Below are 14,404 nucleotides of genomic sequence, written 5' to 3'. Positions count from 1 at the left end.
GCAGTGTCCTTGAATCTCTCACTCCTACAATACTTCCTCCATTCCTCTATATGTTGCCCAAAGCTCCAACTAATGTTTGATTGTGTACCACTGCATCTGTTTCAGTTTCTGCGGAAAGCCTCTTTGATGGAAATTGGTCTAGAGGATAATCTATAAGTATAGAACAGTATCATTAGGAATGATTTCATTGACTTTTTCTTGGTTTGTGTGTTTGTATGCTTTGCTAGTCACCTTTGGTTCTATCCCACATCTCTGGATTATCCAAACTATCTCCTGGCCTTCATGATCTGTTAGGGCTGGCAATGATTTCAAGCTGGACCAGTCATTGGTTTTCTTTTTTTAATTAGATATTTTATTTACATTTCAAATGTTTCCTGCTTTTCCCTCTGAAAACTCCCTATAGCATTTCCCCTCCCCCTGCTCACCAATCCACCCACTCCTACTTCCCTAACCTGGCATTCCTGTATACTGGGGCATAAAGCTTTCACACGACGAAGGGCCTCTCTTTTCATTGATGTCTGACAAGGCCATCCTCTGTTACATATGCAGCTGGAGCCATGGGTTCTCCATGTGTACTTACTAGTTTGGAGTTTAGTCCCGGGGAGCTCTGGGAGGACTGGGTAGTTCATATTTTTGTTCCTTCAATGGGGCTTCAAAACCCTTCAGCTCCTTCTGTCTTACTTGTGCACATTTTATAGGTAGGACAAATTATAGATGGAAGGTTTAACAGTTGGGTTGGTGTCCAGTCTCCCCATTAGATGTCTTGCTTGCTTATAGGAGATGGCTGGTGCAAGTTACATATCCTCATTCCTAAGTGTCTTAGCGCAGGGCATCTTCATCCATTCATAGAAGCTTCTACTGCCTTAGGCTTCTAACTCATCCCCAACATGTTTGCAATCACAGTTGCCTCTGCCAGTTTTCTCCTGCTCTCTCTTTACCTTCTGATTCCTGCTGTTCCTATCTGTACCTTCACCCAAAGTCCAATCATGCCTATCCTGTGTTCTCTTCTCAGTGAAATTCAAGCACTCATCCTTGGGCCCTCCTTGTTATTTAGCATCTTTGAGCTTGTGGATTAAAGCATTAGTATCCTTTACTTTGTGGTTAATATGCATTTATAAATGACAACATAGCATGTTTTCTTTCTGGTTCTGGGTTACTTCACTCAGGGTAATCTTTTCCAGTTCCATGCATTTGACTGAAAATTTCATTACATCACTGTTTTATATAGTTGACTCGTATTCCATAGTGTAAATGTACATTCTCTTTATCCATTCTTTACTTGACTGATATCTAAGGTGTTTCCAGTCTGGCTATTACAAATAAACTGCTGTAAACATAGTTAAGCAAGTGTCATTTTGATGTGTTCCTTAATGTATATGCCTAAGAGTGGCATAAATGGGTCTTGAGGTAGAAAAATTCTCACTTTTCTGATAAATAGTCAAATTCATGTTTTTTTCTTTTCTTTGTTTGGATATTTTAATTTTACTTTTTCTTTTTTATTTTGTTTTTGTGGAGTTTTGGCCATTTATCTGAGGCTGTGTCAATGAAATCTGCCCCTCAACAAGTAATAGTTGTAAATATATACTGGGAGGAAGGAGAAAGGAAAAAAGTAAAGAAAATAAGAGTATGTATAAGCCACTAAGCAAAAACATCAAATTAGTAATCTTCCTGATGGGGTTTATAAGCAATAGTTTATCAAAAATGTTAATTTCCATACAATCATACAAATATTTTAGTAAAGATATGCAGTAATTTATAATTTGATTAGAAAGTTTTTAAAATATCAATGACTAATATTATAAAATGGTTAGCTTTTATTAAGTAATAGAAAAGAAAAGCATGCTTCAAATTTTTTCACAGTTGTGGTACTATGTATTATAATATATTCCAAAATATTAGATTAAGTATTGTCTATGTTTTGATCATGAAGTAAAGATCTCTATTTGGGGTGATTGATATGTTTACACAAATATAAAAATTTCTCTATGGAATTTATATATCAAAATATTGTACTTTTTAATTTATCTGTTCCACAATTTATTCAAATTTACTTATCACTAAAAATGGTCAAATATTTTGTTTTATTTTTGATACATTATCTCTCTATGTAGTCTTGGCTATTCAGGAGCTTTTGTGCAAACCAGGTTACCTTTGAACTCAATAATACCTGCCTGCCTTTGCCTCTCACGGTCTGCGATTAAAGAGGTATTCCACCAAACTGGGTTAAAAATGGTAAATATTCTAACTGATGTCATGTCCTGAGTATTTTACTTAGTCTTCATTCATGATTATCCCTGGGGCACAGGTTTTCAGACAGTTTAAATGAATTGTGTTCTGTAGCCTGTATTTCTTGTTCTAGTAAAGACAGTGACCAGTCTGGTCTTATTGAAATCTCTAGATAATGTCTCGTAGCAATGAAATCCCTATGATCTAGTATAATTATTTTACATGTGAAAGTACCAGTAATTGATGTAGCAAGGTTGGCGCTGACAAAGGTGGGAGACTCGTGTTCCGAGATGGCTCATATCATCTATCTCCAGGGAGCAGCTCTTATACTTTACTCCCTGGAATCTTTTAAATGAAGATTGAAGCTCAGCTCTTTATCTCAGTTCAGTGTAGAAAAGCATTTCATTGATAGAGTTCTGGGGAGATACTCAAGGAGTATAAACTTAACATGGAGTTGTACATGTAAAATGTCTTTTCTATAAAAAAAATGACTGTACACATTTGCAGCGAGGATTAAAAAACTCAACATCAAAGACAAACTGCTTCTAGTTTATACAACATAACTACTAAATACAAAATATATTTTACTGAATTAAAAATTTTGTGTAAATGGTTCATCTTGTAATTAGTATTAAAAATCAGTTGTTATTCACTCACATTTATTGATAAGGTTTTCTCCTAGTTCCTTCTGATGTTCTCAGTAATCAAAATGCTTTGGATTATTGGAAACTTAACAAACTCCAGGAAAATTTTTCTAAGATAGGATGTCAGTTGATTACTTTAGGAACAATATGGCTTGTAAAATATATATTAACTTGATTTTTATGCATATTTACAAATAAATATATTTATATATTTACAAATAGTTGACCTCTATTACAATAAAGTATAATGTTTGGAAAATACTCATTTTTAAATTCAGACAAATCTTAATGTGAACAAATGCACTATATCTGGAGGACTTTGTTTCATTATTTTTTGAGTAGCCATTTCTTTGTACAAAAATGTTTCAATATGTATTAATCAAAATAGTGGTATCTTGATTCTCATCAAGAGCACTTTTACTATAACCATGTTAATGATAATAAAGTATCTTTTGATCTATTTCCACAATTACAAATTCATAATATACTACTAAATTCTATCTTCACTTATGTCAGAATTTAGCTATATTCAGTATGATGCCAATAATTTCAAATGAAATATTTTTTAACTAAAATACATTGTCAGTTATTCACCATAAAGTTTATGTTTAAACTGCAAATTATCATCCTACAGATGACACATTCATTGTGAGCATTCTTTCATCAGTACTTTGGATTAGATTTTATAAGGGATTCTCATTATGTATTTTCAGGAGACATTTGAGAATGTGCAGAATGTTCAGGATGTTGGCTTCAGAGTCATATGAAATCTTGCTAGTTAGTACTGTTTTAATTTTATATTATTATAATGGGAATTAAGGTAAGTTCTAATCTCTTAAATGTCTAAGTACTTAAAACAGTGTTGCCTACAGAAACTATCTTACTGGCCGGGACCATCTTTGACATGATTTCACATAGCCCATTTGTGGATGACTACTCCACAATCTCTCATTCTTTGTACATTGTCCAGTTGTATGTGATGAGGCACGAGAAATAAAATAATTTACAAGTATACCTAGATGTCATTAAGGGACATTTTATTACTCAGTTCATTTCACAGGAATAGATTATTTTGTCCTCTGGAGGCTATGACCTATTTAGTTTGCGGTTCTTGGCCCTATTAACAATAAAATATATGGGGTACACACAGCTGACCTTATATCCAGTCAAAGAATGTCTAGATACTTCACTATCATTTGTGCCCCAATTTCACAAGCCAGGGGCCTGTTTCACAGACAAGTCACTATTGTAGATAGTAGGGTTCATAGCTGGATGACCCTGATACATTTTTGCTCAAGTATATAGAGTACCTTCTAACATTATTAATGGTAGCCTATAGGCAAGGAATCTTCTAGTTGAATTCCAGCTAGATTTCTCCATGCTTTTGGCCTAAAACTGTGGTGTCTTCAGCAGAAGGGTCTTATTGTCAAGCTGGGTATGGTAACCAACAGAACTGGCAATATTTTGTTGGGGAGTGTCCATTGGATGGGACCCTTTGGCCAATGACTAAAAGATACAAAACTTACTCCTGGTATTGGTCAGTTTCTTAAGCAGCATAGTATATCTTGTCAGGGCATTGTCTTTCCCATTAAGTGGAAACATCAGGTAAAGTTTTAATAACAGATTATTTTATAAATAATGAATGAATTAATTAAAATTTTGAATAATTTATGAAAAATATTAAATAAAAAACTTATTAGCAACATCTTCTTGATTCCATAGCTTTATATGTACAATTTCAAGAGTGTTAAACATTAGCATCCTATGAGGTGTTGAGGTAGGTAGAGTACTAAATAAAGATACCTTCGAATAATATCTTTAAGTATATTTTAAATTTAAGGTTGGACCTTGAAATGATGCTTAGCAATACATAATCATTAAATGAGATTTTAATTGACTCAATGGATTCACGTTGTTAGTGTTTAGTCTCATATTCTTTCTAAGTACTAGACTTGCAGACTCTTCTGAAGAAGTCAGCAGTCACAATCTAATGAAAAAATTATAAATACTCTGAAATGGCAGAAAACATAATATACAAATGACATGAATTAATTTGGAAAATCAAAATCATTTATAATTAAATTGTAAATTGTATTATTATGCTGGAGACATTTGTAATTTTGGACTGTAATAAGAAGGACAAGCTGCAGTGCATCACAGAATCAAGAAGAATCAATTGAAATTAGGTTGAAGCTTCAAAGGTCAGCTCTGTCTAAAATCACTCTTGATGTAAAAATCAATGTAAGTTTAAACAAACACGTTATATATTATCAGTTAACATTCTTAACTATAGGACAAGGTATAACTGGTTAAGTAAGTAAACAAACAAAATTTTCCAATACCAGTGTGCTGCTCCACACATGCATATGAGGTATAAAAGGTGGATGCATATAAATACAGTCGCATGTAACCAACAGTTGTGTCACACATGCCTGACTGAGAATTACTGTTTTAGACACACATTAGGGCTTGTAAATATGGATACAAACTCTTTCTTCATCTGTAAAAGCAAAATAACTGGTCATTCCCGATTTAGTAAGGTCAATTTTCTTTTTAGTGATGTGAATTGTCAGATCCAAGAACATTTGTAAACTGAAGGATGGAAAATTGTTCCTTTGAGTGTTAAATAAATTTATCACACAGTCTCCTTTATGCCTCAGAAAACAAGGGAAAGAACCTATTCTTGGAGAATACTGATAGGAAACCAAGTCTTTAGTATGTACTAACCTCATTGTCTCCTTACAGTTTCTATGGTAGTTGATACAAGACCCCAATTTTTCCTAAGTGATATCTCTGATGGTAGGTTTACCACACTCCAGTCAGTGGATCACATATGTGGGAAGTACTGTTTGTACTCGGTGTACTAAAACAGAAAAAGGAATGGTGTTGGGAGAAAGATATGTCTTGGAGGAGACAGGTGGTAAGATCAAATACATTGTATTCATGGACAAATTAGCAACACCGTTTGCCTATTGTGTTTTGTTATAAGTCAATAAGATTTAAAGCAGCAATTTTAGCCTTTATAAGTTATTTAAGTACACATATAAAAACCTTATTCCCTTATTATATAGTGATTGTTTTTTTTATTGGAGTTGTTATCTTTTTTCTTTTCTTTTTATTTGATATATTTTTTATTTACATTTCAAATGATTTCCCCTTTTCTAGCCCCCCACTACCCGAAAATCCCATAAGCCCCCTTCTCTCCCCCTGTCCTCCCACCCACCCCTTCCCACTTCCCTGTTCTGGTTTTGCGCCATACTACTTCACTGAGTCTTTCCAGAACAAGGGGCCACTCCTCCTTTCTTTTTGTACCTCATTTGATGTATGGATTATGTTTGGGGTATTCCAGTTTTCTAGGTTAATATCCACTTATTAGTGAGTGCATACCATGAGTCACCCTTTGAGTCTGGGTTACCTCACTTAGTATGATGTTTTCTAGCTCCATCCATTTGCCTAAGAATTTCATGAATTCATTGTTTCTAATGGCTGAATAGTACTCCATTGTGTAGATATACCACATTTTTTGCATCCACTCTTCTGTTGAGGGATACCTGGGTTCTTTCCAGCATCTGGCAATTATAAATAGGGCTGCTATGAACATAGTAGAGCATGCATCCTTATTATATGGTGGGGAATCCTCTGGGTATATGCCCAGGAGTGGTATAGCAGGATCTTCTGGAAGTGAGGTGCCCAGTTTTCTGAGGAACCGCCAGACTGATTTCCAGAGTGGTTGTACCAATTTGCAACCCCACCAGCAGTGGAGGAGTGTTCCTCTTTCTCCACACCCTCTCCAACACCTGCTGTCTCCTGAATTTTTAATCTTAGCCATTCTGACTAGTGTAAGATGAAATCTCAGGGTTGTTTTGATTTGCATTTCCCTAATGACTAATGAAGTTGAGCATTTTTTACGATGCTTCTCTGCCATCAGTTCTTCAGGTGAGAATTCTTTGTTTAACTCTGTACCCCATTTTTAATAGGGTTGTTTGATTTTCTGGAGTCTAACTTCTTGAGTTCTTTATATATATTGGATATTAGCCCTCTATCTGATGTAGGATTGGTGAAGATCTTTTCCCAATTTGTTAGTTCCCGATTTGTCCTTTTGATGGTGTCCTTTGCCTTACAGAAACTTTGTAATTTTATTAGGTCCCATTTGTCAATTCTTGCTCTTAGAGCATACGCTATTGGTGTTCTGTTCATAAATTTTCTTCCTGTACCGATGTCCTCAAGGGTCTTCCCCAGTTTCTTTTCTATTAGCTTCAGAATGTCTGGCTTTATGTGGAGGTCCTTGATCCATTTGGATTTGAGCTTAGTACAAGGAGACAAGGATGGATCAATTCACATTCTTCTGCATGCTGCCCTCCAGTTGAACCAGCACCATTTGTTGAAAAGGCTATATTTTTTCCATTGGATGTTTTCAGCCCCTTTGTCGAGGATTGTTATGGCTTAAATAATATTATAAAAATGTTTCTTACAAATTATTTCCAAAATTCAAACAATGTTTTGTTATTCTAATATGTTTATATATCATGATCTTCCTAAAATGTAAATAAATAAAATACTAAAGCAATTACATGATGCAAAGGTCACATTTTATATTCACAGGATCTAGCATATTATTTCAGTTATTGAACAGTTATATTTTTGCCGACAATGAAATTGTGTTTACTGTATACTGTGCTTTAATCATCTTAGTTTACCATTCTTTCATATACACTACCAGACTAAAGGGACTTCAAGATCACACAGGGCCTGTGTTTATGACCCTAACATACAACACTAAATTTATATCAGTTCTTCTGATCCTTTACCTCATATAAGGATTATGCAGATGTTTCAGGTGAATTCATTGCAGAAAATATCTAAAAGATATGGCATGAGACATAAAACAACCTTGGCAGGCACATTGAATAATAAGTTCAATATTTAACAATAGGTTCTGTTAAGCATGAAGATAAAAATATCTTTTCACAGATAAATAGTGTCTGGATATTTTAAAAAAGCATGATCATCAGAGTTTGTTGGGTTTTAGATTATTTTCAAATGTTGATTTTCTAATAGTTCATATTGCTGCATTGAAAAACTTAGTTACCTTTTTGGTGCTGTAACATATAGTAGTAGTTTGTAAATGGTGTATGGAAAAGTATATATGATGAGTTTAAAATGTTTACTTAAGTAAAGCAGAAATGACACTATAATGTCATATATTAAGATAACCCAGTTAAGACAGGAGATGATTTTATGAATGAGAAATTATTGTTGCCTATATGTAGAAAACATTCAACACACCATTTTCATAAGCTACAGAAACAACACAAGGGTGGGTTGATTAAAATGGTAATAAAACAACTATAGGTAGTTGATGACAGAGCTTATCCAACCACAGCTAAGTTACTAACCATTAGTTGCTAGACAATTCTTTGGGTTGTGGTTAGAAAAAATTAGGTAGGCTTATAGGGTGAGAAAGTCCAATTATGGATATACTGCCATAAAAATTACTATTTGTATCATAATTTGAAAATATAATAAAATATCTTTTACATGTATCAAATGCATCCTTCCTTCCTTTGTTCCTTCATTTCTCCAACTCCCCCCTCCTGTTTTTCTATTTTTACACTATATGGATGCAAGTCCTATATGTGAGCTTTTGTTATTGAGTTTTAGGCTTATCTTTTGTGGTTTGGATTTGGCTTGAAATGTATTCAATAAAACAGTATAGGAAAAGTAGATAAGAAATTATTGCCAATTATTACCCTTTGTTGTGTTTTCATTTGGTTAGAAATGTAATCTAAAAACCGTAAGTAAAATTCCAGCTTATAGCTAAGAGGACTGTAAATTCAGAACACAAATGAAGCACAGTTTGTTTTAGAACTTTGAGTGTGAGTCCAGAAGGTCAAAGATCTCATTGTATGCATTACACAGATTTTAAACCTGATTCAAGCAAATACCTCCTCCAACTCTTTCATCTTTAGGTGAGTAATCAGGAGGGTTCCACCCTCTATGTCAGCTATATCTTATCTTTTGCTCTTTTATCTTATTATTTATATTTTTCTCAACAATGAGAATAGTAGCAACCATGAAGATTTGTGCTACATCCTGATAACATTGGAGTTTATTGGTCATACAACCAATCCCAAACTATAAATACCCATATAAGCTAAGCTTTTACTAATTTTATATTCTAGACTTCTATTTTGGATTTAGGGATGACTGCTTCACAGTGTAAAACTTCTACAATCTGGACTAGCTACACTCTCAGAATCTAACAGGGGTCCATTGTTTTAGAATTATATGTAGTTGTACCTAAAATACCTTAATTAGAGAATAAACCCTAGATTGTATGGCTTACATAAAAACTTACACAATACTTATTTAAGATGAATTGAGGGGGCATTTTTACTGGATAAAGGTTAATGATAATTTTTTGTGTAGTTTTCTCTTTTTCTTTTCCATAAATCACCATTAGCGTTCATTATTCAAGTCCAACACTCTCCTGGAAACTCAGTGAATTCACATATTTTAGACTTTTGTCTTATCTTCCTTAAACTATTTTAGGTTACTTAAATGAAAGTTCTAATGTGGTAAAGATTTTGGAAAGTCTAATAACAATAGAACATTACATTAATCCATGGGGCAAACGACTACTAACATTTACTAAGGTGCTCAGTTTAGTACTGATGAGATGTTAGTACTAAAGTCAGAAACTTCAGAAATTTCTTGGAGTAACTGCTATCTATTCAGTTCTCTGTCATGAACTCAATATTGCAAGTTAAGAATCAGACAATAAGAATATCAATAATCAAGTAAACTTCACTCTGACAAAAATAATCATTGCAATTATAATGTAAAAGGTACAAGCATTTACTCATGGTACAGTATGAAGTTAAAAACATTTGTTTTATTTTAATACAGGGTATCATAATATCAATGAATACATATTAAACTTTTGTCATGTAACCCTACAGATAGTCCTAAACCCTCTCCATGCTATAATAGCAATTATTAGCTTTATAAGAACTTAGGTTGCACAATTAAACATTTTAAAGTGAGGTAGAAGAAACACACATGGAATGGAGGACTGGAAGTCTGGTTCCTGGCAGATTGCTTGCTTAACTGCCTTTGTTCTCTGCTTTGGACCCGATTTTCTGTGTTTTGTTTGTAACTGCTCTCCATCTCCTTGGCCTGTCAATTTCCACTTCACCATTTCTCTTTGTAATGCCTTGTACAAGGGTTTGTGGAGCTTGCAATTTCTTAGAAAAACCTTCTGAGTCCTGTTCAGTGAATCAGATGACGGAATTCTTTTTCTACTAATCCTAGTGTTGGAACACTTTTAAAGTAAGACATTATGAGACAAGAGGTTTGTACCAGCTCTGTGTTTTCTTCCACACTCAAACTCTGTAAGCCAGCAATTTCAACAATGCCTAGGTATGACACTTGTATTTTAAATCTTATAAATGACATTCATTTTCTCCATTCTCCCATATCATTCAAAGGAACACATGACCCCAGATATATTTGTTTACTGAAAAGTAATCTTTAAAACAGTTTTTCAGTCAGAAATCACTGGAAACTCAAAATTAACTCATCTCACATTTCCTAAGATAACTTAAACAAAAGGCTCCATGTTATTCAGGGGCAATATTTTGAATTTGAGACATTTCTTTTCACTGCAATACTATCACTGAATAAACTATTTTCTTCATAATTACATTAAAAATTTACCATAGTATAAATCTGCACAAATCAGAAATAACCTGAATAAAAATGTATTAGTTGCATTAATTTGAATACAGTGATATAGATGTTATAATGAGATGAGATTTTTTTTAACTTGTCCATACAAACCACAACTCTCACCTCGAAGAGAATATAGTCATATATAAGTAATCATGTCCCAGGAACGCAGATATATGTTATCCTAAATTCACTGCCCCACTATGTTGACAGTTTGATGAAATTTTACACTAACAGAAGAAAAACCAAAGCTATCAAGTTATGTTTCAAGTTCATTTTAAGTACATTCCTCAGGATTTTAGTTGTTAGTATGAAGAATGCTAGATCACACACCAAAGTATACAGGGAATGGATATAAAATAATTAAATAAATCATAAGGTACTTGAACAGTAACATTTCTACATTTGCTTTGTTTAATTTTTTATTTACATTTCAAATGTTGTTCCCTTTCCTGGTCCCCCTGACCCCCTGGAAAATCCCCTAACCCAACTCCCATCCCCCTATTCCACAACCAACAAATACCCACTTCCCTGTCCTGGAATTCCACTACACTGTGGCATCAAGCCTTCCCCTTACCAAGGGCCTCTCCTCCCTTTGATGTCCAACAAAGCCATCATCTGCTGCCTATGCAACGGCACCATGGATGACTCCATGTGTACTCTTTGGTTAATGGTTTAGTGCCTTGGAGCACTAGAGTTACTGGGTGATTCATATTGTTGTACCTCCTATGGCACTGCAAATACCTTCAGCTCATTGGGTCCTTTTGTCTTAGCTCTTCTGTTTGGGGACCCTGTGCTCAGCTCAATGGTTGCGTGAGAGTGTCCCCATCTGTATTGTTCAAGCACTCACAGAGCCTCCCAGGTGACAGCTCTATCAGGCTCCATTCAGCAAGCACTTATGGGCATCCACAATAGTATCTGGGTTTTGTAACTATATGGGATAGATCCTTACGTGGGGCAGTCTGTGGATGATCTTTCGCTCAGATTCTGCTCCACATTTTGTATCTCCTTTTGTGGGTATTTTTCCCCTTTCTAAGAGGGACCAGAGTATCCATACTTTGTTCTTCCTTCTTCTTAAGGTTCATTTGATGTATGAATTGTGTCTTATCAATTCCAAACTTCTGGGCTAATATCTACTAAACTGTGAGTGTGCATGGCATGAGTGTTATCTTTTTATTGAATTTCCTTACTTAGGATGATATTTTCCAGTTTCACACATTAGCATAAGAATTTCATGAATTCATTCTTTTTAATAGCTGAGTGGTATTCCATTGTGTAAATACACCACATTTTCTGTATCCATTCCTCTGTTAAGGGACACCTGGGTTCTTTCCAGCTTCTGGCTATTATAAATAAGGTTACTGTGAACATAGTGGAGTATATGTCCTAAATACATTTTGTAACATCTTCTGGGTATATGTTATATGTCAAGGACTAGTTTAGCTGGGTCCTCAGGTAGTACTATGTTCAGTTTTCTGAGGTACCACCAAACTGATTTCCAGAGTGGTTTTACCAGCTTGCAATCCTACCAGTAGTGGAGGAGTATTCCTCTTTCTCTACATCCTCATCAGCACCTGCTGTCTCCTGAGATTTTAATCTTAGCCATGCTGACTTGTGTAAGGTGAAATGTCAGGGTTGTTTTGATTTGCATTTCCCTGATGACTAAGGATGTTTAACATTTCTTTAGGTGCTTGAAAATTCTTTGTTTAACTCTGTATCCTGTATTTTAATAGAGTTATTTGGTTCTCTGGAGTCTAACTTCTTGAGTTCTTTGTGATTATTGGATATTAACCTTCTGTCAGATGTAGGATTGGTAAAGATCTTTTTCCAAATTGTTGGTTGCCATTTTGTCCTATTGACAGTATCATTTGCCTTACAGAAACTTTGTAATTTTATGAGGTTCTGCTTATTAATTCTTGATCTTAGAGCATAAGCTATTGGTATTCTGTTCAGAAAATTTTCCCCTGTGTCGATGTGCTCAAGGTTCTTCCCCAGTTTCTTTTCTATTAGGTTCAGTGTGTCTGGTTTTATGTGGAGGTCCTTGATGCACTTAGACTTGAACTTTGTAGAGGAAGATAAAAATGGATTGATTTGCATTCTTCTGCATGCTGCCAGTTTAACCAGCACCAATTGTTGAAAAGACTATCCTTTTTCCACTGGATGTGTTTTGTCAAAGATCAAGTAACCCTAGGTGTGTGGGTTCATTTCTGGGTCTTCAATTCTATTCCATTGATCTACCTGCCTGTCACTGAACCAGTACCATGCAGTTTTTAACACTATTGCTCTGTAGTACTGCTTGATATCTGGGATATTGATTCTCCCAGAAGTTCTTTTATTATTAAGAATACTTTTAGTTATCCTGCCTTTTTTTCTTATTCCAGGTGAATTTGAGGATTTCTCTTTCTAACTCTATGAAGAATTGAGGTGGAATTTTGATGGAGTTTTCATTGAATCTGTGGATTGCTTTTGGCAAAATGGTCATTTTTACTATATTAATCCTACCAATCTATGAGCAAGGAAAATCTTTCCATTTCTTAGGTCTTCTTCGATTTCTTTCTTCAAAGATTTGAATTTCTTTTCATACAGATCTTTTACTTCTTTACTTAGAGTCACATCAAGATACTTTATATTGTTTGTGACTATTGTGAAGAATGTCATTTCGCTAATTTCTTTGTCAGCCTTTTTATCCTTTGAGTATAGGAAGGCTACTGATTTGAGTTAATTTTATATCTGGACACTTTGCTGAAGGTGTTTATAAGCTGTAAGTGTTCTCTGATGGAGATTTTTTGGTCACTTAAGAATACAATCATATCATTTGCAAATAGTGATAATTTGACTTCTTCCTTTCCAGTTTGTATTCATTTGACCCCTTTTTGTTGTCTAATTGCTCTAGCTAGAACTTCAAGTACTATATTTAATAGATATGGAGAGAAAGGTCAACCTGTCTAGTCCCTGATTTTCATGGAATTGCTTCAAGTTTCTCTCCTTTTAGTTTTATATTGGATACTGGTTTGCTGTTTATTGCTTTTACTATGTTTAGGTGTGGGCCTTGAATTCCTGACCCTTCCAAGACTTTTATCATGATGGGATGTTGAATTTTGTCAAATGATTTTTCAGCATCTAATGAAAAGTCCATGTGGTTTATTTCTTTGAGTTTGTTTATGTAGTGGATTACATTGATCAACTTTCCAGGTGACAGCAGGTACTGGCAAGGATGTGGAGAAAGAGGAACTTTTTCTCACTCAGAGAACTTCTATTCTGTTAGTCTTGTAGAAGGTTCAGGGATAAAGGTGAACATATTTTCAGGAATTTTAATTCACAAAGTATTTCTATAGGAATATTATTCTTTATTTCATAGAAATTCTGGGAGTAGTTTGATCTGGGCAAATAAAAAAAAGTTATGTGAAATCAAACTCATACTCAAAGTTCTCATATATTGAGTTTTAATTATGATTTTTATTTCTGATTCTGTCTTACCTCATGCAATATTATAGTAGAATTTCCTTCAAGTTTACCTAGTTTCGTTCTTTCTGTTAAACAACAGTATTATAGGGAGAGTTAATATATAATTATGAAATTTGCTGATTTATACATGTCTGAAATAGGATCTACACAGTGAAAATATTTTATGGAGTGTTATAAAGCCTTTCCTTTCTTTGCATTGAGTCTCAGAGAAAATCATATATGTTTCCTGTGATTCAGGATGCTACATTGCTGGATAGAGTAGTAGGTGCAGTTAGTCCTATTCTGACGCTGACCTGAGGAAAGAAGCACCTCCTAGACACCCACCCTTTCTCTTCTAA

The sequence above is a fragment of the Apodemus sylvaticus genome, chromosome 8 (genome assembly GCF_947179515.1).
Source record: "Apodemus sylvaticus chromosome 8, mApoSyl1.1, whole genome shotgun sequence".
In the NCBI taxonomy this organism is placed as follows: Eukaryota; Metazoa; Chordata; class Mammalia; order Rodentia; family Muridae; genus Apodemus; species Apodemus sylvaticus.
This window is presented reverse-complemented; position numbering follows the sequence as displayed.